The sequence below is a fragment of the Anas platyrhynchos genome, chromosome 1 (assembly GCF_047663525.1).
Source record: "Anas platyrhynchos isolate ZD024472 breed Pekin duck chromosome 1, IASCAAS_PekinDuck_T2T, whole genome shotgun sequence".
Lineage (NCBI taxonomy): Eukaryota > Metazoa > Chordata > Aves > Anseriformes > Anatidae > Anas > Anas platyrhynchos.
In genome coordinates, this window is record NC_092587.1 from 193,121,907 (window position 1) to 193,148,237 (window position 26,331).

The 26,331-nt window shown below is 39.5% G+C and overlaps 1 long non-coding RNA gene across 1 annotated transcript in view; it reads right to left on the bottom strand.

Moving 5' to 3' along the window:
• LOC140001349 (uncharacterized) overlaps positions 1 to 6,897 on the bottom strand; it is a 31,238-nt gene extending 24,341 nt beyond the window's left edge. Inside the window, exon 1 of the long non-coding RNA XR_011806523.1 lies at positions 6,742 to 6,897. This is a non-coding gene — a long non-coding RNA (uncharacterized lncRNA). The remainder of the gene's footprint in view (positions 1 to 6,741) is intronic.
• Between the last annotated feature and the right edge of the window lie 19,434 nt (positions 6,898 to 26,331).

Below are 26,331 nucleotides of genomic sequence, written 5' to 3' on the forward strand. Positions count from 1 at the left end.
CACTTAAGGAAATGTGTAAACACAGTTTAAGATCCAGGCACTTTTAAAGTGAAGATTTTTATTACAGAGGTAAAATGGACACTGTGAACTTGTTTAAGCCCAAATTTTGACTTACCTTAAAACTATAGGATCATAATGTATATATTGTATTTCATGAAAAAAAAAAAAAGATTTTTTTAATTCAATGAAGATATTTTATATGTAGTTATTACTCATGGAACAATTTGTTAAATATATTTGAAGAGGTCTATTGCCAAATGTAGTGTGACAAGCAATGTAGTATTTAAAATGAGCACAATACCAAATATATTATTCTGATAAAAAATTAAACATACCAAACTGAAAATACCTTTGTGCTGCATTTTATAATCATATTAGTCCTTCACTGCTGGGAACCTTTGGCTACTCTTGCTTGGAAGACAACAGCAAGACAAACACAGAAGACTACTTCAAATTGTGAGCAATCCTACTACAAAAAAAAATAATTTAAAAAAAGTTTCCCAGAAGGATAAAATGTCTTGTCCTAGTTGATTAGACTCAGGATCTGTCTTGCCTTCTGCAACTAAATGTCACTGATGCTAGATGTTTTGGAATGACCCTGCAGCAGGTAACATGTAATTTTTATCCTACATGTTTCTACTTCTGTTTTCTAATTACAAAAGACTGATATAACTTTGATGAGGAAGTGTTTCCAGATTTTTTGTTAATTATTACGATAACAAGTAGGTAGTCTTGCTACATACTTTATTGTTCTTTTAAATTTTTTTTTGATCTCAGCAATTCACAGTTTCTGCAGCAGCAGCTTCCATGTCCAAACCAGACCTACTACGAAAAAGTATTGGCTTTTATATTTTTTTGTCCCATGAATACCTCTTAAGTTTGAATTATGTGACATAGTGAGTAAAATCCATCATCTTCATGACAGTCTTCTCTCTGTTCATACAAACATATTTCACTAAAAAATATAAGATATCTTAATAAATTCTCAACAGAAGAAAGTACTTTCAAAACAATCCCCAAATTAACAAAGGTTTGCATGGAGGTTTCTTTAACTATTATTGTTTAAACCAAATCACACCAAGCTATTGGGAGGAAACCTTATATGTCATGGAGGAACACAGATAATAGAGAGTAATAGTGTAATACAAGTGTACTCTGCTCAAGGTTTACAGAAGCAGTTCCTGGGTAGTTTTCTCCACCAAAGGGTTTCATGCATAGATTCAGATATTCCAGGCTAAAATCTGCTTTATTTCACTCCATTTTTGAGCACTTCAGTGCCAAGTTAATATATCCTACTGGTTTTGGAAGTGAAATAAATAGGGTCACCTAATGTTAGATGGATGCTAGCCATGAAGACTTCTGTGTTGGAGCACATCTGGACTTATTTTACATGCAGTGAATAGAAATGGTCAATCACAGGTGTGATTTTGTCTCCTCTCAAGGTAGGAAAGCATCCTGGATAAGTCATGTATTAGAAATGACCATTTCTCTCCAATTACTCTGAAGAAGCCACTATAGGTGTTTCCGATGTCTATAAGGAAGTGTGAGATGTCCCAGCTTGCAGAAATGAACACGGCAGTACACTGAAGAGCCATGAACCATCACAACGCCTCATCTGCTTAGAAGTGCTTGAACTGATGAGGAACTCATTGAGAGGAGCAGGATCCAACCTGCCTGCAGAAGAAGCTAACCCATTTTCCAGGGATTATGGATGAGTATGGTCCTTCATTACTCTGAAGCAATATTACATGTTTTCAATAGTGTAAGTGTGGGTAGGCATAAATGGAAATATCTACTAACTGCATCTTTCCCAGACATAAGAAAAACTGTAGCTTAATGTGCACTTGGAAACTAAACCCTAATTGATGAACCAGGAACTTTATGAGAAAGAGAAGTTTAAATGCTATGTTTTATTACACTATGGTGAACATGTATTTTCAAGATTATGTCTTTAAAGTAAGGTTTACAATATACAATTTGATGTTGGCAGTACTTCAGCTATAGCAGATGTATCATATAATTTATTAAGAACATGTTCTCATGGCTGCAGTGTCCCAAAATGCAGTTTAGTCCAATGAAATCTTGCATTTGCCTCTCATATACTTCCCTCAAGCTTGAAATTTGTAGCTGAACATAATAATTAATATATTATAGACAACATAATGTGCAACTGCGCTCATTCACAGAACAGTAGAAATCTTCCTTATATTGAAAATGGCTCATTTTTCATGTAAATATTTAATGTTTTTTTTAATTCATTAGAAAATGCCTAGTGCAAATAATATTTCTTATTTCTAAGCATTTATGTTCCTGCTTAAATTTTAATTTGGTCTGTGAATATAGAACTCATAAATTAGAAAATTTCTATTTGGAAAAATGGAAAAATACTTGTACTTCATGATCTCATATAAAAAGAGGAGTTAGGTGAGGCTGAAGAATTACCTTAATCTACGTACTCTTAGCAGGACAGGGATATAGTGCTTTTCCCTGAGGTATATGACCTTGAGTAGTTCAAAATGCTACACTTATTTTATTTTTCCAGTGCTGCAAAGCCTAGCAGACTCTTCTTCCTCTTTCTGTTCTTGTCACCATCATTAATGTGACAGTGCAGAAGTGATCACAAGGTACAATCTTTGAGTGCTTTCTATGTCCTGGCAGCTATTATAGTAGCAACTGGTTTTGCTGTAACCTTTTCATTATTCTATGATTCAGCTCCTCAACATTTACTCTTTGCTCCTTTAATTGATGGATCTCCAATCAAAGTAATTGAAAAAGATTAGATTGCATAGTCTGCAAATACCAGTCATGAGATAAATCATTATGAACATGAATAGCAATAACTGTATACACTTTTATGTATAAAAACTTTTACATCACTTCGATATTTCATTGTTCTTTACAAATAATGAGTGTATGCTGGTAGGCTTGCACAGTCTGCCAAGAAGGGTATAATTAAAACAACAGTCAGTACAAAAAACTTTTGCTGTGGTGGCTTAAGGCAGCTCAGCACCACCACACTGTTCTCTTATCCCCACTCCTCAAAAGGACAGATGGATTAAATATGATGAAAAAAGCTCAGGGGTTGAAATAAGGACAGGGAGGTCACTCATCAATTGCCATCACGGGTAAAACAGACTTGGCATAGGGACATTAATGTAATTTATTGCCAACTGCTACCAGACTAGAGCAGTGAGAACTAAAAGCTGGCTAAAAAAACCTTCCCCCCTACCCATCCTATTCCACCTCCTCCCCCTGAGCAGCGCAGAGGAACAGGGAATGAGGGCTGCAGTCAGTCCCTGGCATTTTGTCTCTGCAACTCCCTCACTGTCCCTCTCTGCCCCTGCTCCTCATGGGGTCCCTCCCACGGGATGCCGTCCTTCCCAAACTGAGCCTGCAGGGGCTGCCCACAGGCTGCAGCTCTTCAGGAACTGCTCCCACACAGCTCCGTCCCACGGGGTCCATCCCCCAGGAGCAAAGTGCTCCAGCACGGGTCCCCCACGGGTGGGCGGCAGCTCCCCCCAGACCCCCTGCTCCTGCGTGGGCTCCTCTTCATGGGCTGCAGCTCTGGCCCAGGGCCTGCTCCTGTGGGGGCTCTCCATGGGCCGCAGCCTCCTCCAGGCCACATCCACCTGCTCCACCAGGGGCTCCTCCACCCATGGGGGGGCTGCAGCATGGAGATCTGCTCCATGTGGGACTCATGGGGTACAGGAGGACAGCCTGCTCCACCAGGGGCCTCTCCACGGGCCACAGGGGAACTCGTGCTGCCTTGTGCCTGGAGCACCTCCTGCCCTCCTGCTGCACTCCCCTTGGGGTCTGCAGGGCTGCTGCTCTCTCAGCTCTCACCCCTCTCTCCCAGCTGCTGTAGCACAGCAGATTTCCTCTTCCTTCAATCTGCTCTCTCAGAGGCCCAAACAGCATCACTCATGACTCAGCTCTGGCCAGGAGCAGATTCCTTTTGAAGCAGGTTGGAGCTGGCTCTGATCTGACATGGGGCAGCTGCTGGGCTCTGCTCACAAACCTGCAGCCTCTCTGCTGCCAAACCCTTGCCACATAAACCCAATACATGTAGGCAAAACCTACTCACTCTCAACTGGTGAATGGATTCTTCTAATAAAATGTACTTTCCCATGACCTTTGTCAAGCCAATTCAACTCTCTGTTGAACTCAGCTTCCCTATTTGTGACAGGGAAGAATGAAAAAAAACACTGATGTAAATTCTGAATAATGTTGGTGAACATGTATGAATAATTATTTTGAGGATTTTATAAAAGATAAAACTTCAGCTTTTCCTCAAAAGGACTATTTCTGTGCTTCCAGAAATGATTTTGAATAACTATAATCAGACATCCAGTAGCGTTATCCACTGCAATGGAGAAAGAAAGTATGGAGGATTTAATGAGATTGATGTCTTCGCAGCAAAAGGCATTGCTATGGGACTGTTCATATGAGCTGTGATTCTAAAAATGCCAGTTAAAACACGCACTGAGCCTGTTCTGTGTGTAGCCTGATTATTCAGTCCCCATCTCATTGTGGTAAACTGGGGCTCTTCATCTGTCTCATAAAACACACACTTTTGAATGGAAAAAAGCCAGCACACAGTAAACTATTTAAAATACCATGCATCGTGAACAAGTCTTTCTGGTGAAAATAAAGTATGTGGCAGGTTTCTATCAAACCATGTTGGTATTAAAATACTCAAGACTGTGTTTGAAGGCTGTGTTAGAGCACATATGATCTCCCCTGAGGTGGTTGTTCTATTTTTCAAGTTAAAATACTTGTACCAGAAATGACCTCGTGCTTGAATTCATCAGCATTATTTAATAATGCTGTGAGCTTCTTCCCTCTAGAGTGGACCTTACACTTTGCTTTATACTTTAGTTGAGGAAACTAAGCATCCGTATACAGCCACATCCCTTCAGCAGAGACTTCTCTTTGATCATACAGGAGGCCATTGACTGTAGCAATAAAAGTATTAAAGCTAAGCCTGGCTGGACCAAGAAAGTTTTCTCTGTATCAGAGGGGGAGGAAATAAAGAAAAAATCAGAGAGCCTGAAGATCTTTTATCATCTGAAGTTTGCATACCATCCATGGATGTTCCATGTGTTTGGTGATTTTGTTTCTTCTGTTTTAGATATTCAGAACATAGATAACTCATCAAGCGATCTAGGCTCCTCCTCTAGTCTCTGAAAAGGAACAGAAAATTCTAGGGCACAATTTTAAATGTCTAGCGTATGCCAACAAAAACATTCTTTCAAAACATCTCTCTCTCCACTGCTCAGGTAAGTCCCATCCACTGTCACACAGCTCTAGTAGTAAATGGTTGTGTGAAAGCAAACACAGGCCTTCTGTTTCAGGGGCCTTGATAGGCACAGATTTCTATTGCCTGAATGATGCTTCAGAGGTAAGTCTTGGCTTAGAGCACAGACCTAACCTTGGCCCAGTCTATTGGTAACTCAATGTCTTGAGAATATGGGAATACCTTGTTGGGTGACCAATGAGGTCTGTATGGAAGTAGTGACCCAGACAAGAACTGATGTCAGTTGCCCAGGTATGTTATGTTTTTCTCTTCAGATGTCTTCACAGCTTTAGTAAGACTCAGGTATCTATATTAGATTACTTATCTGTGTCTTTTACAAATTAATCCCTCTTACAATGGCTTTCCCCTGTAACCCAGCAATTGTAGTTGATCTAGTAGCTGTTCATTCAACCTCCTCAAACTTATCAACATGTTTTTAATTCATGCAGGTAAATTTTCTAATCAACACCCAAAACTTAATCTGAAGGAGAATGATGAGGAGATAGGATACATGCTGATGATCCCAGATTATTCACTCTGGAGTGAATAATCATAGTCCTTCCCTTACTTTTTTTATACAAAAGACTCGAAAAATTTGGAAGCATTCTTGGTTACTGCAAGGCTGATGTGTATATGCGTCTCCAATAAACTGTTTTTGCTGCACTTACCCCTTCTGTTATTCGAATGCTTCTTTTAAAAAATAAATTGGTGAGCTTACTCATTTATTTTTAGGTTTATGGGTTTATATGTTTGGTTTAGGCAGGAATTCAACTCTGACTGAAATGAATATATTTCAAGTCAGCATTTTCAATGTCTATAAATTTTATAGTGTTGTCATAATATAATCAGCAGCTGCTAGCCAATAGCCCATCATACCAGGCTTTTCCCACACAAAATGCATAACATCTGTTAGGTAAGACCTCTGTGTACCTGCAGACCACAGGATGCATGCCAGAAGAAGACAGATGTTGGTAAAGATCCATCTTCTTTAACGGGCTATGGCTAAGACATCCCAGACTTTCTGGAAGGTAAATGATGTGTGAATTCATCAGAGCACTCTGTAACAGAGCTGCTACTCCAGACTGTTCCATGCCATACTAACCTGTAGTTCTTTGTCCAAAGTAAAGTCAGTCAAAGAGCAAAGGTGAAAACAACCTGGAGAAACTACTCTCTAAATAATGTCTCAGGTATTTTTCAAGTCAGGTGACTTGGTGGGTATGAGAGAATGAGAGGAACACCTAAAATCAGGATTGAGTTAAGATAAAGTCTCTGGCACTGTGGTTAGGTTTCTGCAGCTCAGCAAGGTTGATTCTGGAATATTTAATGACAGGCTTCAGGAGATATGATAAATTCTTACTCCTAAAATTGTGAAAAAAATAATAGGGATAGTTCCCATATAGTTTCTAGTGAACTCAGAAGTGTATGATCTACCAGATAATACTTACAGAATTACAGAATGGTTAAGGTTGGAAGGGACCTCTGGAAGCCAACTGGTCCAAGCCCCTGCTCAAGCAAGAACACCCAGAGCAGGCTGCCAAGGACCATGTCCAGGCAACTTCTGAAGATCTCCAAGAACGAGACCCCACAGCCTCTCTGGGCAACATGTGCCAGTGCTCCAACACCTGCATAATAAAGACATGCTTTATGATGTCTAGATGGAACCTTCTGTGTTCCAGTTTGTGCCTATTGCCTCTTGTCCTGGCACTGGGCACCACTGAAAACAGCCTGTCTCTGACTTCTTTGCACTCTCTCTTCAAATACTTATAGACATTGATGAGATCCCCCTGAGACTCCTCCAGTCTGAACAGCCCTAGCTCTCTCAGCCTCTCCTCACAGGAAAGGTGCTGTACTCCCTTTGTCAGCTTGGTGGCCCTCCACTGGACTCCTTCCTGTATGCCCATGTATGTTTTGTACTGGGTAACCTGGAACTGGACAGAGGACTCCATGTGAGAGCTCACCAATGTTGAGCAGAGGGGAAGGATCACCTCTTTTGACCTGCAGGTGATACATTAGCCTTGTTAGTAGCAAGGGCACATTGTTGACTCATGTTCAACTCGGTGTCTACCAGAAACCTCAGATCCTTTACTGCAAGGATGTTTTACAGCCGAATAGACCTAACATGTCCTGGTGCACAGGGTTGTTCCTCCCCAGGGGCAGGAGTCTGCACTTGTCCTTGTTGAGCTTCATGACCATTTTGTTAATCCACCTATTCAGGCTGTCAGTGTCCCTCTGGATGGTAGCATGGCCCTCTGGTGCATCTGCTACTTCCCCGACTTTTGAGTCATGCATCCAGATGTCCCTTCTTTGTAACTCTGTGACTTTCTAACATTGACTGTGTAAGTCCCTCTGAAGCCTGTCATTTGCTATGTTCATCCCTATAAATGTCTTAATTCAGTATGCACTTACCTGAAATATATATATATTTTTTCCAATAAGGCAAACATTTTAATAATCTTATTTCCCAACTGCAGTTCTATGTTCCTGCATCTGTGCTTTTCCTAAGTATCAGTGAACTTGAAAAAAATAATTTCCCACAGCAGTGCCTTGCCCCTGCCAAAATAAACTCATTATACCATGGCCAGAGACTTGAATTAACAAGTTCAGTTAGGAAATACATGTATTGATTGGATAATGATTATACTATAACCTGCTTATCTTCACACAATACATTTGTCAAGGTCATGGCTAATTGCATTAAATGCATAAGCTTTCCAGAAATCTTGATATAAAAAAGGATGATTTAAAAAAACGCTTGTCTGAGCAAACTGTATTTTTGAAAACAGAATTACTATCCCCCTTTTTTTTCTTTCCTTTCTTTTTTTTCTTTCCTTTCTCTTTTTCTCTTTTTCTTTTTGGTTACAATGTAAAAGGAACCATTCCCTTACAAAAACTGGGAGAAGTTGTCCTTAGCATTCTGAAATGCTGTAAGCAACCGTAATACAGGCAAATCCCTTTTGGTGGGTTTATATTTTCCCCTATAAAAATCACACTTTATGGCCTGGTTCATATTTTATTTGCATGCTGAGTCTGCAGCAGCAGCATTTGCATTGGATGAGCTGGCTGGGCATCAGTCTAAATTAAACATATCAGCCTCCGGTGGTCTGGTATCTCCCTCTCTTTCATGAGCCCTATTTTCCTGGGAGCATGCATGCAACCTGCCAGCCAAGCATGAATGCATGCCTTAGTTCAAGCTACAACTTGACTCTCACTCAGATTATTTCGATAAAGGAAAGTGTTAAAGAAAAGACAGGCATGGAGGCTAAGCCCACACATACCTTCAAAATATGTTCAAAAAGTATTTCTAGCTATAGTGTATATGAACCTGTAACAGGAATAAGATGTTTGAGGTCACTGTTGTAGTGCTAACAATGCATTCATTTGACTCCGTGTAACTCATGCAGGGCTGAAAAATTGGCCTGAAACCCTCTATATTAGGTACAACAAGACCTTATCAGTGGTACAGGTGTAAGAACAATTTAAGGGCAGTAATGATGCACAGGGCATGTCAGCACACATGCTTTAGGTGATACATGCCTGTCACAGCACTTTTCTATTCAGGTATAAAAATAACTGGAAAAATGCTGTGTGGATAGGGTACCTGTCTCCGTGAGGTCCCTCAAGCATGTGGAGACTGATGGATCAAAATCAGAAGCACAGACTTTGCTTCCAACAATCATTCTATGAAGTCCACACTGAACTGTTTATATATATTTGCAGCTGCAATGGGTGACTTAAAAAGCAAAGCACGAAACTGCTGAAGCTACTTCCTAGTGCTTATTTAAAAAGCAACCCCATTATCTAAGGTTCACGCCAACCTCCAGCACAAAGTGAAGCAAAACTCTGTGAATCTTTATCAAAAAGCGAGAAAAAAAGCGAAGAGCCGCAATCTGAAGGGAGCATGCAAGGAGAAAAACTACCACGCTGGGGCAGTACGTCCCCGTTGATGCTCTACAAGGAGCGTGCATGACCCTACCCAACGCCTGCATCCTGGGTGCTGAGCAGGGCGTGGGAACACCCCATCTTTGGCACTCACACACGCACACATGCATAGGCGTTTATGTGTATATAAAGATACACAGGTCACGTACATACTCATATATATATATATATTATATATGTATATATTCTACATATGAACACACCAAACTTCCTTATTTGTTTTTTATGGTACCTTGAGCATTCATATAAATTTCTTCATATAAAACCAGATGACAAAACAAGGCTCTGACTTCAGTGAAACCACCTCCAGCAAATGCTTAAGGAAAAAGTTTCATACTTGGGAAGTCTGCAGTTACACATCTCGATTGCATGAGAAGAATAAGGGGCAGGGGACACAAGCTGAGAGAAGTAAAGTTCAGGTTAGGTATTAAGAAATACATTTTCCCAGTGAGCATTCTCAAACACTGGTACAGGTGGCTCACAGATGTATTTAATGCTTAATTTTTGGAGATTTTCACAAATCTGAACAAAACTTAGAGCCACCTTCTCAGGATTGGATCTACTTTGACCAGGAGGATTATCCTGAGCTTCCTTCAAAACTGAACTGTTCTGTAACTCTCTGATTATAGTATGGATGCCTTTATACATATTTACAAAACTCAGTGATCAAAAGTATTATGTGTATTTATCCAAAAGAACTATTTGTGATCCTGGACTAGCTGTATCTGCAAATTTGAACTAATTCATAATTTAGCCTTTGGTTTGTATACCTTTGGTTGGATGGATACAAGAAATCTGAGATTTCAACATTACACTTTTCCCTTGGTGAGTTTGTGAAGTGTATTAATTATTATGCACATGACTTCTAGACCTATGATTAATCACTTCCTTCTCATCTAAGCACAGCAATTTTTTCAGTATTTATTTTATTTTCTCAGCCCAGGAAAATAAATAAGGAACAAACATCCTAGAAAAGCCCAAGGCGGAAAAACCCAATACAGACAAACAAATATGGATGCATCTGGGAAAGCCAGAGAATGCAGAATGCATATATATATTTTTTTTTTTTTTATATAGCAGAAAAAAATATTATTCTAACCTGATACAACAGAGTTAAAAGTTGCTTAGAAAATTGTCCAACAAGTCTTTAGAAAGATATTGTATCGATTCTTTATAGTATCATCAAAATGAAGCTCTATAAAGGAAGTCATGCCTCAAATATCATTCAATATAAATGTTTTAAATCCCTGAACATGGAAACTTTAAAGCCATAAAATATACCTGCTGCCACTCATCAGACTAACACTCCAAGCAAGAAACAGGTAGCGTTCAACCTACCTCAGCTATTTTCATCTTATCCTGCTTCTTTTCCAAAACCTTTTTCTTGTTCCCTACCTTGCACCATTTTAACTTAATTTATTACTTTTTAACCTATAAATACATGCTCATCAATGATTGATGTAGATTTTAGAGTAGCTGGGTGGAGGTGGGAGCCTGATGGAGTTCACTTGGGTTAGCAAGAACCATGAGATGGGGAATTAGAGAACCTGCTCTGGTTTTACAGCAGAAGGTCAAATGGATTGGACTTTTTGTATTTTAATTGTCATGAACCAGCTTTTATGGGTTATAGGTAAATATAAAATACGTCCTGATTCCTCTCTTCTTTTGTTCTAGAAGCTTTACTCTATTTATTCAGATTCTGTAGAAGGAAGAGAGGCCTTTTTGTTCTCAATTTTCATTCAGTGTTTCTTCATCAATGCAAACGTTCCTTAATTCAAACAGCTAACCAGTATTGTAGTTCTGCATAGGTCTTCTGCTCTATTTTTATCACACGCAAAGGATGGAGCCAGATTTCTTATGAATGCCCCTGTGTAGAAGCCCTCTTTGGGAATGCATCAGAATATTGAAGAATATTGAATATGAGTGGGGAACTAGACACAGCAGCCCTGGAGCCCATGGCCAGCCCAGGGACAGGTCTCATTTCCTAGCTCTGTATCTGTCCATTGACTCTACCTTGCCTCGTTTATAAACATGAAATCTCATTTTAATGTTCATTGTCCTTGTGACTTATATTTACTGGTCTCCTGTCTAGTTTCTTCTTTTGGGGCTGGTATGACTGGTATCCTGGCAAGGTCACGAGGGTTGAATGACTTCAGTTACCAAGCTTTACTCTGCAGAGAAGTGATTAGGTTACACAGCCTTGTGCCTATTCACTTCCTTCCCTTGATCTTGAGCCTTGAGAGCCTGAGGAGTGATGCAAGTAAATTGACCACGAGTTTCCTATGCCTCCTAGAAGCTAAGCCGAAAATGCTGGTTACTTGGAAGAAACATAGTGATTTATTGCTGTATCTCACTGTAACCCCTTTTTTCATAAATCATTTTCATCAAAGTCATTGCTGCAATCTCTTCACATTGCAGCTCAGAAAGAAACAGGGGCTTTTTGTGGTTTTATTGATAATTCTTCAACCAAGCAGGTGGCCTTTGGCAAACAGTAGGTTTTCCATAATAGGTCATATTATCATGCCCCAGAATGTTTGTATCTAGCTGCAGACAAGAAGGTCTGTGGAATTATATGGGATCTAAGAACTCAGAAGTAAACACATTCTCACTTTGTGGTTGGGAAAAGCTCTTGTTTCTACTGCTTTTTTTTTTTTTTTTTTTTTTTTAAAGTGTGCATATAGGGCAGGTAGGCAGTAATGAAAGCTGTACAGAAAGGTCTGTACAGCTACTTTCCAAGTCCTAAGGAAAGTCGGTTGTGCAGAACAGACACACGATGAAGGATGTGTGCTCCCGTCCAAAAAAAAAAAAAAAAGACCAAACCGACCTAGTCAGATTGAGTTATGGGGAAAAAAAAAAAAAAAAAAAAAAAAAAAAAAACACTTTAATCTACATCAGATGGAACAAGGCATGAAGATCTCATTGCTGTATACAGCACAAGACCAATGTGTGGAAAAAGCAAATCCACACCCTCATCTATAAATAACAAGGCTATAGAGTCACCTCTAACCCTGAAATAGGGCTGGTTTGTGGGTATTTGGTGCTAGTACTTTGTGATAAGCAAAATAAGGGGCACTAGAAGGCTTTCATTGTGGGGGCAGAGAAGATATCTTTCTACTTAAAAAATAAAATAAAATAAAAATGCTCTGCTTACTTGGAGGTTAGCCCAAGGTATAACATGGCCACCAACCTCTGCTGTTATTATTGCTTGTATGGCTGCCTGATTTCTAGCATCAAAAAATGCACTTTTTATATTAGCAATGCACTGGGGATGGGTCTGTGTGCCAGCACATCCAAGCAGGATCCCCAGCGGAGGGGTCTATGCCTGTGGGATGCTCCCCAGCACTCCTTGCTCCTGGGCTCCAATGTCTCTCTCATGCACAGCCTCCAAACACTGCCCTCAAGCACTTCCCAGACTAGGGACCCTATATTTCATGCCCTGTGTGCAACCCCCTCCTTGTCCTTTGCACCATCCAGGTTGGAATGTCAAGCTGGTTTCACATCCCCTCCCTCAAGAATCCCCATCATATCCAGTGATCATTCCCATCACCACCATATTTAAAGCTCCAGGCGCTGCTCCCAGTTCCCCCACCCAAGCCCTCACTGTCAACAGGAGCCACTGAGCTCTGGCACCCCCACAACTCAGCTGATGCACCCCCTCCCTGCTTTACACCTTCAGCTCCCATGTGAGCTATGAGCTGGCCCTCCTCTCCTGGCTGACCACTGCTGACCTCTCAAACACCAGGAGGCACCAGGGACAAACAGGTTACAGTGCCCTGTCCCCTCTTCCTCCCTGAACATCTGGATCCTAAATGCCGTGCTAGCTCTGGATTTCCAGAGTCTGAACAGACCAGACTTAGGTCATAAAAATATGGACATAAAAATAGCATAATTTTAGGAAAAAAAAATACTACTTTTATTCACTTATTATTACTTGCTGCATGGTGATTTACTGCACTTTTACACAACCTTCCTGGAGTTTGACCTCAGAAAGCATCCAAATGACAAGGGAGGGGTTGGAATGACAGCCTGGCAGTGCTCCAGAAACATTCAGTGTGCTTTTACCATGAAAAGGGATAAAGTAGACTGAAACAGGAGCCTGAAGGTTTCCTATTTCTCTTTTTCATAAGTAGAAAATGATTCATTTTTTTCCTCCTGACCAGCACCACTTCCTATTGCTTCTGTACCAGAAAGGACAGAAACTTTACTTTCTTACAAGAGAGTTTATAACTGTATTGGATCAAATTCTGTATTGTGAAAAATCCACTTTTTTCCAAACCTCCTGTCTTACTCCTCATATCCTCATATCCTCATGTCATTTATATATTTAGAAACATGCATATGCAATAAATATGTGTAAATATATATATCCATCTGTATCCATATTAAAACGTTATATAAAATACATTAAAATTCATATAAGTATACATCCACACATGCACATATAAACGCCCACTTTTAATTCAATTGAATGCCAATAGCACATACAATATTAGGGTATAAAATTCTGATAAAAAGTCACTGGGCATGCCTCAGTGCTTGTCAATGCCAAACCAGCAGAATTTTCACTTCGCGGTAAATCCAGACCCAGAAAAGAATTCATTTTCCATTTTTAGTATGAACTAAAGCTCAGTCTCCTGTGAGTAAAGAGTTTGACAAAATGAATCTATCTTTTAGACCCAAAATGTCACTAAGACATTTAGCTCACAGGATTCTGGCACTACTAGGCCTGAGCTGCCATTGCTTCACCATTCACAGTCATACACTGTTAATATAGATTAAAACTCAAAATTAAAACTCAAAAACCTGAATTCCAACTTTATATATATATATTTTTTTTTAAATCCATCACTATAAGTCACTAATCCAGGGCAAAATGGCAAAACTGCAAGATACCACTTCAGTCAAAAGGAATCACATTTATTTATTTATTTATTTACTTACTTTTCTTGACACAGATGTTGTTAAAACAGACTGAGACCCACAGGATACAAAATGGTAGAAGTTGTCAGAAAAAAAAAAAAAAAAACAACAACAACAAAAAAAAACATTAATTTTCTAAACACAGTTACAGCTTCTATATTTTGGGCACTAAATAGATTACACTTTGATCTCACTCTAAAATAACTGTTAGATATATTGCAAAAAAAAAAAAAAAAAATCAGGCAGGAACGGGTTTCTTCTGATCTGAAACTCAAACCTTGTCATTTCTTGAAATGTCTTAGCTTTCCCTACTCAGCTCCCAGTGAAATCAATGGCATCACTTTGCCATGCCTGAAGAAATTCTGTAATTGACGACCAAAGTTATAACTGTTAAGGGAAAAAACTAACACACTTCCTAGTACAGGGCAAAAATGTATTTATTGATTAAACTGCCTATGGTGTATTTTATGGAAATGGTTTCAAAACTTTGTTTTCAAAAGAATAATAATAAAAAAAAGAGATGGCTGATCAGCTAATATTTTCAATGGAAGTAGTTTGAGCAGGAAAGGTAATTTTGGTTCTTAAGCTGTTTGAGGGTCTTTCAAGTTGCCTGGCAAACAAGTTTTACATTCATCGTGCTTTTCAAGTACACATAATTTAATAGGACAGCAAAGACAAAAGTAAAAAAGGCAGAGATGCTCCTGCAGTTACACAGCAAGACATGGAGGGGAGAAAGCTGAGTTTGTTTCCAGCTCTGGCACTGACTTCCCATCTCAATGCAAACTGTGCCTGCACTGCAAACTTGTTGGTGCAGCTCAGGTTCAGTGCTTAGCACTAACCCAGCGAACACAAACATACATTTCAAGGCCGATGATTTGCCACAGATACCTAATAAGATAGTTTAAAACTAAACTTCGTGTGCCTGCAAGTGTAGGAGCTGATGCCCCTTATGCCAGCTACAGTGACCTGGTATTGTATCCAGCCCAATGTGAAGCTGCTGCTGTGGCCCCCCCTTCCTGCTGCAGGAGTTTGTCAGCTCGCTGGAAAGCATAGCAGGGCTTCACATGGAAAGCTGCAGAATTAATGTTTCTGTGACTGTTTCTTGTCGGTATGAAAGAAACAATAGCAGTTTATTTCTCACTCCCATCTTGTCTCTTTAGCTTATAAATTCTTGAGTGAAGGTTTTATTTTGTGTTTTCCTATGTCCAGCACAAATGGAAATCTACAGGGCTGCACTAACAAAAGCAACAGACACAAAAATAGGAATAACAATAAAGTGCAACACTGTTACAAGTCAACAATCCAGCCAAAAAGCCTTAATCATTTTTATTTATTTATTTATTTATTCCATTCTTGTCATTTTGATCCTCCAAGCTGTTTGCTAGGACTAGGATGAGGGAATCTCTGGCAGCTGCAGCAGCAGTTCCTGTCAAGACATGGTCAAAGAAGTCATAAGCCAGAAAGAGGGAGGTTTGTTTTTCTGTCTGTAATTTGTTTTCTGATCATATATTTCCTTTGAACTTTACAGGAGGAGATATGTGTTTGAAATGAAATGTTTTTTCTAGTACTCCAAACCTCCACTAGGATCTTCATCAGATCTTCCTTCTCTCTTGATGATTTTTTTTTTTTTTTTTTTTGTAAAATCTATAAGGTCACCCACAAGTTCCTGCAGAGCTCAGTGGGAATATGCCTGATAAAAATCTCTGAAATCTACTCAAAAACTGCCTCCATGGGGTCAGGCTCTCACACATTTTTTATGTGCTATGGTCAGTTTTGCCTTAAAATAGTGCTTTCTGACAGGAAAGGACTCACAACTATTTTTAAATGCTATCTCTGTTGACAGTCAACAAAACTAGCCAGGAGTCAGCCTGTTCTATAACAAACACATAGATAAAAAGGCCTAAAATGAAATTCATAAGACCACTTGTCAACCTGAGATGGGATGAGCTTTATAGATGTCTGGTTTTTAATACTCAGGTGCTCGTGGTTCCACAGCAGCCTCAACCTATACTGGTGCTTTACAGTCACTGAAGGTAGATTTTTCTTTCTCCTTCTTTTGTGATCTGAACTTTTCTTGCTGCTTTTTAAGGCCTTACGATCCCAGTCCTGAGAGCTAAAGCAGATAGTTCTCTTCTGTTTGCTGCAGCCACCCTATGCATTTGACGACTACTGTCATTTCAGACATTTTCTAGTTTTTCCTCATTATTTTTCCCTTTTTGATTTATTTATTTATTTATTTTCAATGTCCTGTACTAAATGTGGCTCTCCAGCTGAGACCCTGCCAACATAAAACAGAGCTGCAGTGTCTTTCTCTTGCAAGCTGACCTTCAGCTTGCACTGGTCTTTTTCTTGAGAGCATGTCACAGCTGACTTTAATTTAATTCCTGATCTAACATAACCCCTGGGTCCATATTTATTTATTTATTTCTCATATTTCCTACTTAGTGTGTTACTTATCAGCACAAATCCAGAGCTAAATGTAGATTTCTCCTCATGCTTTCATTGAGGTATATTCTACCGGGGGTATTTCCTAGATAATTTCTCTAACTTTGCCCATGAATTTCCCTTATTCTGCCTCCCAAGATACCTGCAGTCCTTGCCAACCCTAAGAATGGTCAGCCTAAGCTGAACATTCTGCTTTTTGCAGTTTATGTCTTAGGACCTTCCTGAGTCCAGGAAAAGCTCTGCCTTGCTGTGACACTGTTGACTTCAGCTGAGGCCTGCTGTTTCTCATGTCATTGGTCTCAGAGCTTGCTGTGTATAAATCAGGTTTTGTGACAGCTCTTATGGCGTAGCCCTCCAGCCTGCTCAAGGAGCTCCTCTCTTCCCTTACAAGGCTGGAGAAAACGCAGCCAGAAGATCAGCCAACTCCTAATCCAGTATGTGAGGTGGGAAAAGTATTTGGTGTGAAGTTAAAGGCACAGCATTAGTTCACATGCATGTATGTGATGATTTTGCATGGTTTTGAATGCTGATGCAGCTGGTTGAGGTTTTCACAACTTCCTGGTTGTATTGAGGACTTTTCCCTGCCTTTTTTTTTTTTTTTTTTTTTTTTTTTTGCTGTGTTGGAGATGCACGCTGGTTACTAGGAGTGCTGGCAGAAGCCCCAGGCTGGTCTATGAACCCCTGATCTCATTGACATGTATTTATTTGCATGTGGAGCAGCTCCAGTAAAATTTAAGGGATTTTTGCTTGGCTAATGCCACTTTGGTACAAGAAGGTCTGACTTGTGCTGAGTACCTAAATAAACAAAAATGAAATAGATTTGTCCATCCTCTCTATATGTTAATTCAAGTTACTTTAGAGATCACTTGTAATAACAACAAACAAAAACAAAACAAACAAAAAAATCCCAGATTTTATGTTTTATTTTCTCCAGGTTCTGTTGTAGCAGACATCACCTCCTATGCTGTCTGCTTTTGAGGAACTACTAAATTCAGAGCGTGTCACACAACAAGCCTCTTGTTCAATGCCTTGCTGCAGGAATGCGTCACAGATTTTGAATTCTTTCAAGGCTGCTCTTTATAAAGCAGTCTGAATACACATTTCCAGCAGCACAAATGGAGTGGCAAATTTATAACTTCTATCATCACTCACCAACTGAGCCTTTCTTATTTGTCAGGCTGATCAGGCTCCATCCAACTTCCTGAAATAATTGGCTCATTCACAGCTCTCTTTCTGAACCTTCCAGGAAAACCCCAAGTGAACGAGACACCAAAGCAGGATGAAGATAAAATAGTAACGGCTGAATCCCAAACAGTCATCAGAAGTCCTTTCTTTGCTGTTGCCTGAACCCACCTCACTATGCCCTTTGTTTTCCTTTCAGCAGCCTGAGGAGTCCAGAGAAGGTCACTTGTGAAATTCATACTTGATAGTCACAGCATTGCAGCCCTTTAATTAAGTTTCTAGTGAAGTCTCCTGTCTTCATTGAAGTATTTGGTGCCTAAGTGTAGAAAGGAAAGGTTGTCTCCACTCTACTGATTTACTCTTGAAGAAAACCTTCTGGTTTTGCCTTTTACTTTGGGTGATGAGAAAGATGGGGATGCTGCTCCTTCAGGCAGTATGGGTGAGAAGAATGACTCATGGAGAATTTTCCTAGTACTGATGTTGCAAATAAACATCATACATTGTTTCTGCTGCCTTCCTGCAGTTTCTGGGACAGATGATTTTCTTGTACAGCAAGCACAAAGAAGAATCTGATACCATCTCTCTTCCACCATCAGGGGAGAGCGGAATACAAGACAGCTTGCTATTTAAATGACCATAAAAATGAAAGAGTGGTCTACATGTCAGTCTAACTATAGCATCCACAACAGACATTATGGACACTGTTCATGAATTTGTCTTGTTGTATGTAGTATTGCCCCATCTCATCTTCTGTGGTCTTTACTGCTCTTCTGCAGGGCAGTAGCTGTATTTTTTAGGGTGCACATCACTAACTGATGCCTTCCTAGTGTAACTCCTTGCAGGGGTCTGCCAAGCCTGTTTTGCGCATTGCTCCATCTCTGTGGATTTCTCTCTGAGACACTCTCCTTCACACACATTTTGCAGTCTTCTTCAGATGTCTCATATCCCCTAAAGCCATATTTAGGACCATTAGTCCATCATGTTCTATACTGTTTCTCTGTGCCTTCCATTCAACGTGACTTGGAAGGAACCAGCACAAGATATTTGTCTCTCTCACACCAATAGTTTCCAATTGTTTGCCCTTCTGTGCACCCTGAATTTAGGCCAAAAGCCCAATTAAGTTATTACAGCTCTAGTCTGGTTACCTCTTTCCAAATCCAGGTTATTTACTGACAGAATGGACTATGCACGTATTGCTAGAGAAAATGAAAAGCTAATTTAAACCATTAGATCACTCAAGAAGAGTTAAATATAACATGATATTTTTGCTGAGGAAAAATCTTTGCAGCAAGTCTGGTGTTTATTCACCTGTGACCTATCCCTGAGGATTCTCAGTTTGGCAGTAGAGAGTGATCTGTGTAAGAATCATCTTGTCTTTCTCTGGACGTCACGCATTGATTTTCTTCACTCTTCTGAATGAAATGTTTGTTATCATTCTGATAATGTGAGCAACTGTTTTCCTCACAAACCCTCATATGTTGGGGAAAAAATAATTTTCTCAGATGGTTAATCCCTTCTGTAACCTAGCTTCACAGATATTCTGTAATACATTTATGCCAATTGAACTTTTTTTTTTTTTTTTTTCCTGGTTGTAATGTACAATAGTGTCTCAACATTTGAAATCTTTTAGGATTTTCCTCTCTTTGTACTAGTTATAACCAGTTATATTAACAGTGCGGAGGCCTGATCCTGGCTTCTAAGACCCTTTCCCTTTGTTGGTTGGTTTGGCAGGTTCGCTCCCAAGACTGTATGTCAATTCTGGCGTGTGTTTTGTGTGGTGATGTCTGTTAGCTAGATGTTAGCACTGTGTGTAGATGTCACCTTTTCTCCACTTATTGCAATGGATTATAAGCAATTCAGCTTCAGGTGAAGAGAGAAGTAGAAGGAGAAGCATGATACCTGGGGCTGTCTGGGAACTGAGTAGTTGCAACACTGCCATATTTTGCTACTCAGAAATGCACCTGAGAACTGTCAGAGTGAAACGTCATGAATACAGCTGTAAGTGTCTGTTCTCATGTAAAGGTTTTATAACACCTGGAGTGTTGCATCCAGCTCTGGGTTCCCCAGCACAAGAAGGATGTGGGGCCAGAGGAGGGCCATGAAGATGATCAAAGGGCTGGAGCACCTCTCCTGTGAAGACAGGCTGAGGGAGTTGGGGTTGTTCAGCCTGGAGAAGAGAAGTCTCTGGGGAGACCTTACAGTGGCCTGCCAGTACCTAAAGGGGGCTACAGGAAAGTTGGGGAAGGACTTTTTGTCAGGGGGTGTGGTGATAGGACAAGGGGAAATGACTTTAAATTAAAAAAGGGTAGGTTTAGATTAGACATATGTAGGAAATTATTTACTGTGAGGGTGGTGAGGCCCTGGCACAGGTTGCCCAGAGAAGCTGTGGATGCCCCATCCCTGGAGGTGTTCAAGGCCAGGCTGGATGGGGCTTTGGGCAACCTGGTCTGGTGGGAGGTGTCCCTGCCCATGGTAGAGTTTGGAATTAGATGGTCTTTAAAGTCCCTTCCAAATTAAACAATTAAATATTTCTATGAATATTTACAGAAGAGAAAAACTGATGCAACTGTATTTCTATGCTCATTCACACCTTGGCAGAGTTCTTTTCCAAGAAAACAGAAAAATAGTTAAGAACAGCTCTACCTTTGCAAAGCAATTGTTTTTGTTTCTATTTCTTGCAGGGCACCTTGTGCTTTTGAGCTAGTACATCTTTTGAAATGGATGGAGGTGTTTCCCAGGTTCTGACCCGGTGTCATGTGGAGATCAGGATCCTTCATTCTTAATTGTCCTATTTAGTCACTAAAATTTCTGTTCAAGGTAGATTCAAACTGTAGGATGAAGTATGCAGAAGATCATTGAAAGAACTGAAGTTTCTTGTACAACTTTGCATTTCTTGAGTTAAAAGAAAAAAACAGGTTATATAATCTTAATGTTGGTACCATGTCAGTGTTTAACACTACTTATGACAGTATGCACATAGCCGTGTACCATGGGAACTAATGAAGTCATGGACAGAAAATAACAAATTAGCTGAGCTGAAGAAGAAAGCAAACCATGCAGGGGTTTCTGCCAGGATATATCACAGTTACTGCTGACAATGGCAAGACTTCAAACTTCTGTTTTTAATTATATATTCTAAATACCGTATTCTTTAGTGATGGCCATTCTTTTGATTTTCAGATGCTCTGCTCCATGGACTTTTTGCCTCTGTTGCAGGGGCTATGTTGCTTGTAGGAAACACTTTCTCCCCACATGTCCCCACCATGTGATGGTTCACCTTGGTAAATTCTAAGACATCTCTTGCGAACTTTCAGGACTTGACTTCCTCATGACATGGAGTGAATCCTTTTTACTCCTGTGGGGTTAGAAATAATGTGTATGCTGTTAGATATGCTATTAATGTAAAAACACATCCTACTGAGGATGTGAACACCCTATCACTGAAGGAGGACAATTTCCCATAGGCCCAATGTGGCCCTGCTTTGCTTGCCACATGTTGGATATTTCTCATGTTGATCCTCTTTGAGATACCAACTTACAGGTCCTGTGTGTCTTCCTGGCAGTCACACTATTTCATTTACAGTCTTTGGAAGCAAAGGTAGCTTTTCCAAGACAAAGTCTGTCTCCCAGGATATATTTCACGTTACAGAATATTTCAGTGCAGGACAGCCATAAATAACTTCTATGGCTAAACTAGACTTGTTTTATTTTTATGGGAAAGAAGGTGAAGGATTTGTATGTATTACTTTGTGTCAGGTTGATTATGTCATTTCTCATAAATGTAAGCATAAGAAGGATTAAACGCTCTCTTTTATTCAGGAATAACATCTCATCACTTCACATTGCCCTTTACCATGTGCATGCATAGCCATGGCAAGAAAGTGAAGGAGAGAGTTGCTGAGATTTGCTCTTGACATGCTAATTTGTGATATCATGTACCTTCTAGACCTGAACAGCAGAAGTGCCTTTTCAGAAGATGCATGGAATGAAAATACAGTGTTTATTTCAGCTGCTGCTTCTGACCAATTTAAAAGGTCATTGCCACATAACAGAGACAACCCAGACATAATTCTGTGGTCTCTTTTTGAATAGCTTTTTCCTGGAGAAATTATATATATCAAATTCAGCTTCAAGGTGGAGTCTTTTAAGTAGGCAAATTTAAATAGCTGCCTGATTAATTAAAATTTCATACATTATTAAGTTTTAAATTTAATGTATTAAACATACAACCTGTGCTCTTTTCTGGATTAAAGGAAAAAAAGACAGCAACTTTAGAAAATATTTCTCTAGATCTTGCAAATATGTTAAAAGCTCTTCCGTAAAGAACATGTTCTTACTCCATGTTTGTTTCCCAAACAAATTTTCATGCTTTTGTCATCAATAATGCAAAAGGACTGATGTAAAGCATGCAGTATTGTAAAGAAAACATTCCTTTCAGTAGGCATACTAATAGCCTGTGTGCTGTGAAACATTAGAAGAGACTGAACATCCAGCTGGTGTTTCCATACACCTATTTTATAATTTTCTGTTTGCTGTTCTTCTCCTTCATTCTTTGGACACTATTCCAGAATTAAACAGCCTTTTCTATGGTTGTTCTCCTAAGTATAAGTTCAAACATAAGGTGCAATTACTTCTTTTAGATTTGAGATTGTTTCCCCTATACATTCTTGGCATCAGCAAAAACCATTTGGCTGTCTAGAAAAAAGTTCATTAGCTGCCTCATTAGCTTATGCTCTGTTATGCAGTGATCAATAAAAATTGTTTTTTAAAGTTAATTTTTAGTCCCTAATACTATCTTTGATATCGTCCTTTTTAATGATAAGGGAAGCTATTATTGGCTGAAGGCTGTGGAGCACCTTGAAATAGGTGACTCTTGCACAAACTCCAGTAGTAGCTTATTCTTTGATTTGTACCCTCAGTTTTGATGAAGAATCACCCAACTGGCAATTGTGCCTGCATTGGTTTACACCAATTAAGATTGGGAAAGACTACCAGAAGCTCAAAGAAACTGGATTCTCCCATGTTCTTTGATGACAGATGATTAGGTAGATGTGATCAGAGGTAAGGCAGGGCACCTTACAAAGACTCTGTTCAGTTCCTGTAAACAAGGAGGAATATGATACCTCTTTTTTTTTTTTTTTTTTTTTTTTTTTTTTTGACAATAAATACCATAATCCAGGTATCTTGTATAGCTACAGAGGTTTCTCAGGATCAGTTCCACAAGCATCTAATTCCCAGGACTGACTGACCTGGAGATGGAAATACCCTGGGTTCAATGCCCCTTGATGTTCATCTCAGTATTGCAAACCTTAAGTACATTCATGATTTAGGCCTTAGTCCATCTTGTCCATTCATTCCTCACAGAAATAATGAAGTAGCTACTTCAAAGCCACATGGTGTTCTGAAGAAAATGAATTCTTCAATGTTCATGAAGAACTGAGTTACTATAATAAAGGAGATAAAAGTGGACAAGCAGGTAGATATTGTAGTATAGCCTTCTACCCCAATAGCACAGGGGACTGAATATATGTTAAAAAGCACTTTAATTTATCTGAGGGCAAAAAGAGGTTGAAATCATACCTATTGAAAATTCTACCACACCTTTTTAACAGAGAGCTATTGCAAAGAATCCAGTTCCATATTTGATCAGGTCAGCTTGACATGGTTTCTGGAAGTCAGAGAAAAATATATACAGATCAGCTACAATAAAAGATACTTAGGAAGCTCTTAGAAGAAAGTTAGACTGACAAAAACAGCAGCAGAGCACTTGAAATCTCAGAAGTGGACTGTAAGACATCATATTTGTCATGACTCCAAGCTTCAGTTAGGAATTTGAAAAGCTTAAAAATAATGCTAAGATGTTCCCTTTTCCATTTTCTTCTTCTTTTTTTTTTTTTTTTTTTTTCCCTTCCTTTTTCTTCCTTCTTCTTCCTTCTTCTTCACTATTTCTAATGAATGAATAAAGTGTCAAATGTAGCTTTGTGCATTTATTAGGCTCAAAAACAATATAATGTCTCCTTATACAATACTACTGAGTCAATTCCCTTTCCTTTGAGTACTAATATAGGACTCAGAAAATAAAGCTGAAGGCTAAAAATACCTCTAGATAATGATAAAGGTGACATAACCTCATGTGCCTCACAGAGCTGCATCTAAAAGTTAAGATCCAACAGAGTAAGTTGATTGTTGATATCAAAACAACAGGCAGCTAAGCAAGTATAATTAAGCTTATATTACTTGTTATATGATATCAGATGTTCAATGTGAAGAAATTCCAGAAATATCTCTGGAAATTGGTATGGTGTTGATTTTATTCCTTGTGTCTTGCAGGACACCTTATGAGACATTGATGAAGGACAGACAAGTGATCTGACCTGCAGACTGAGTGATTTGGGCTCAGGCATGGCACTACAATTTTGCCCACTTCAAATATTTAATCAGAGGCAGGTATGATGAGCCGAATTCTCTACTGGAAAAGATGTCTCCCATTTGTATATCTCCATGTCAGTGACGCAGGTCTGAGGGTCCACATTTGGAGTCTGAAATCTACAGTGGGAGCAAAACTCCAAGGAGTGGACTCAGCCCTTCTTCCACCTGGCACTTGATGAGTTACTCCAGGCCATTGAGGAAGACCGGACAAAGTAGCAACAGGGTCTTATGAACCTCACACAATGTTTTGATCACTGAACCATATTTAAAAGCAAAACAAAACAAAACAAACAAACAAACAACAACAAAAAAACACATACCATATGTACCATATGGCTGATATGGCTGATGAGGTACACCAACCAGACAAAGCAAATCAAAAGCAAAAGGATAAGACATACATTTAGTTATCTAAACTAGAAATACATCTTAACTTCAGATTTTATCAATTTGTTGAAGGATTTAAGCATTCTGAAGTCTTGTGAAACAATCAAATATAAGTAGGTAAAAGAAGAAAAAGTAGTTTTAGATTTTCCATGATGAAAAAAAATCAAGAAAAGACAAAACATATCACAACTGAATGTCACCCATATCTCAGTGTAATGAACCATGACTTGGTAAATTTTATTGAACAAAGCCCGCCTCCTTAAAATGACTGCAAGAAGGATAAGGGTGAGTGCAAATAAGGATAACTAAGGCACAGCTTTCAGTGCAGCATTTTTAGAAGTCAACAACCCTCATCATATGGTCCTGAAGTGGATGGAGGAGACAAACACTTTTAAGGCTAAATGCTTGCTAAATGCACAGCAGGCCACAGACATGCAAAGTAACAATGAAAAATTAGCTTGTACAACTATCATTCATTGCTCCAGGGTTCATTGTATTTGATGACTACAAATGATTGCTGTGCAATAATCTCTGAAAGTATTGCCAAGTGAACAAACTGGGTGCTCTACTGGTGCTTCAGAAATCTCATCCTCTAGCTGACAGGATGATGCACAGAAGCTCGGCTAGGCAGCAAAGCCAGAGTGACAAGAGCATGTGTGTTTTAAAGTCAGTGGCATTTAATGAGCCACAAATCTAGTTTGTTTTCCACATTCTCCTTCTTATGTCTCATGTCATATAATGTGATGATTTCAAGCATTTATCTCAGCCTTCAAATAATCCATGTAGCTTGCAGCAAACATTAACATTCCTATGGAGGGAAAAAAAAGGAGGACACCTCTGACAAACTGAAATTCACGAGTAATTTCATTAACAGAACACCCCAGCTTTGTATGTGTGTTAAGTTGGCCAGTTCCTTAGCTGCTAGAATTACAAGAGCCTCACTTGTGTACACAGCTGTGAATGTGCATGGGCCAGTATTGGTTTAAGCAACACTTGATGGAGCATAGTCCACTGCCCTCAAGAAGCTGGTATAATTGCTTTGATAATATCTGTATTATACGAGATGTCTTCTGGGAATGCTACCTTGGTAGCATAATCTTTTCCTTATGGCAAGTTACCTGAATGTACAGCTTTACACTTCATACAGACCACTGACTATAAGTTATGGCTAACAGTGTGTGCCAGGGATGCAGATGGACAAATGGAAAATTGCACGGCTTATTCAATCAGGGGCTACATTTTTGTAGGGTCCCTCATATTTGACTTGCCACATCAACGTCACACGGCTCAGCAGGCAGAGACAATGATGTGGTTTTGCTGGCAAGGCAGTCACATAAACAGCAGGATGCTTGCTTCAGCGAGAGCAAGTCATTTTACAGCACCTGGGCAAAGCATCTTGCTATATTTGATTTCTTGCACAGAAGTTCTTGAGGGCTTTTCTATTTCTTGTTCAGCATGAAGATAGCTGGGTTTTGGAGAAAAAATTTTCAGGATGACTCCAAACTTGTTGAAGGTCTAGGGCTGAGCCACTTTTGCATTTTTAAAGAGACAACCCCAGGAGATGCTGAAACTGGCAGAACATTTAAGCGCTTTATGGGGAGACTGAGCAAATTTGTTTCACAAAGACTCCTATGGGAATGAAGCATGGCAAACATGAGTGAGAAAAAGGCACAGCTGAATCAAATCCTAGGGACAATTTGCACTAAACAAGTAAGGGCAGTGCAATCCTTCTT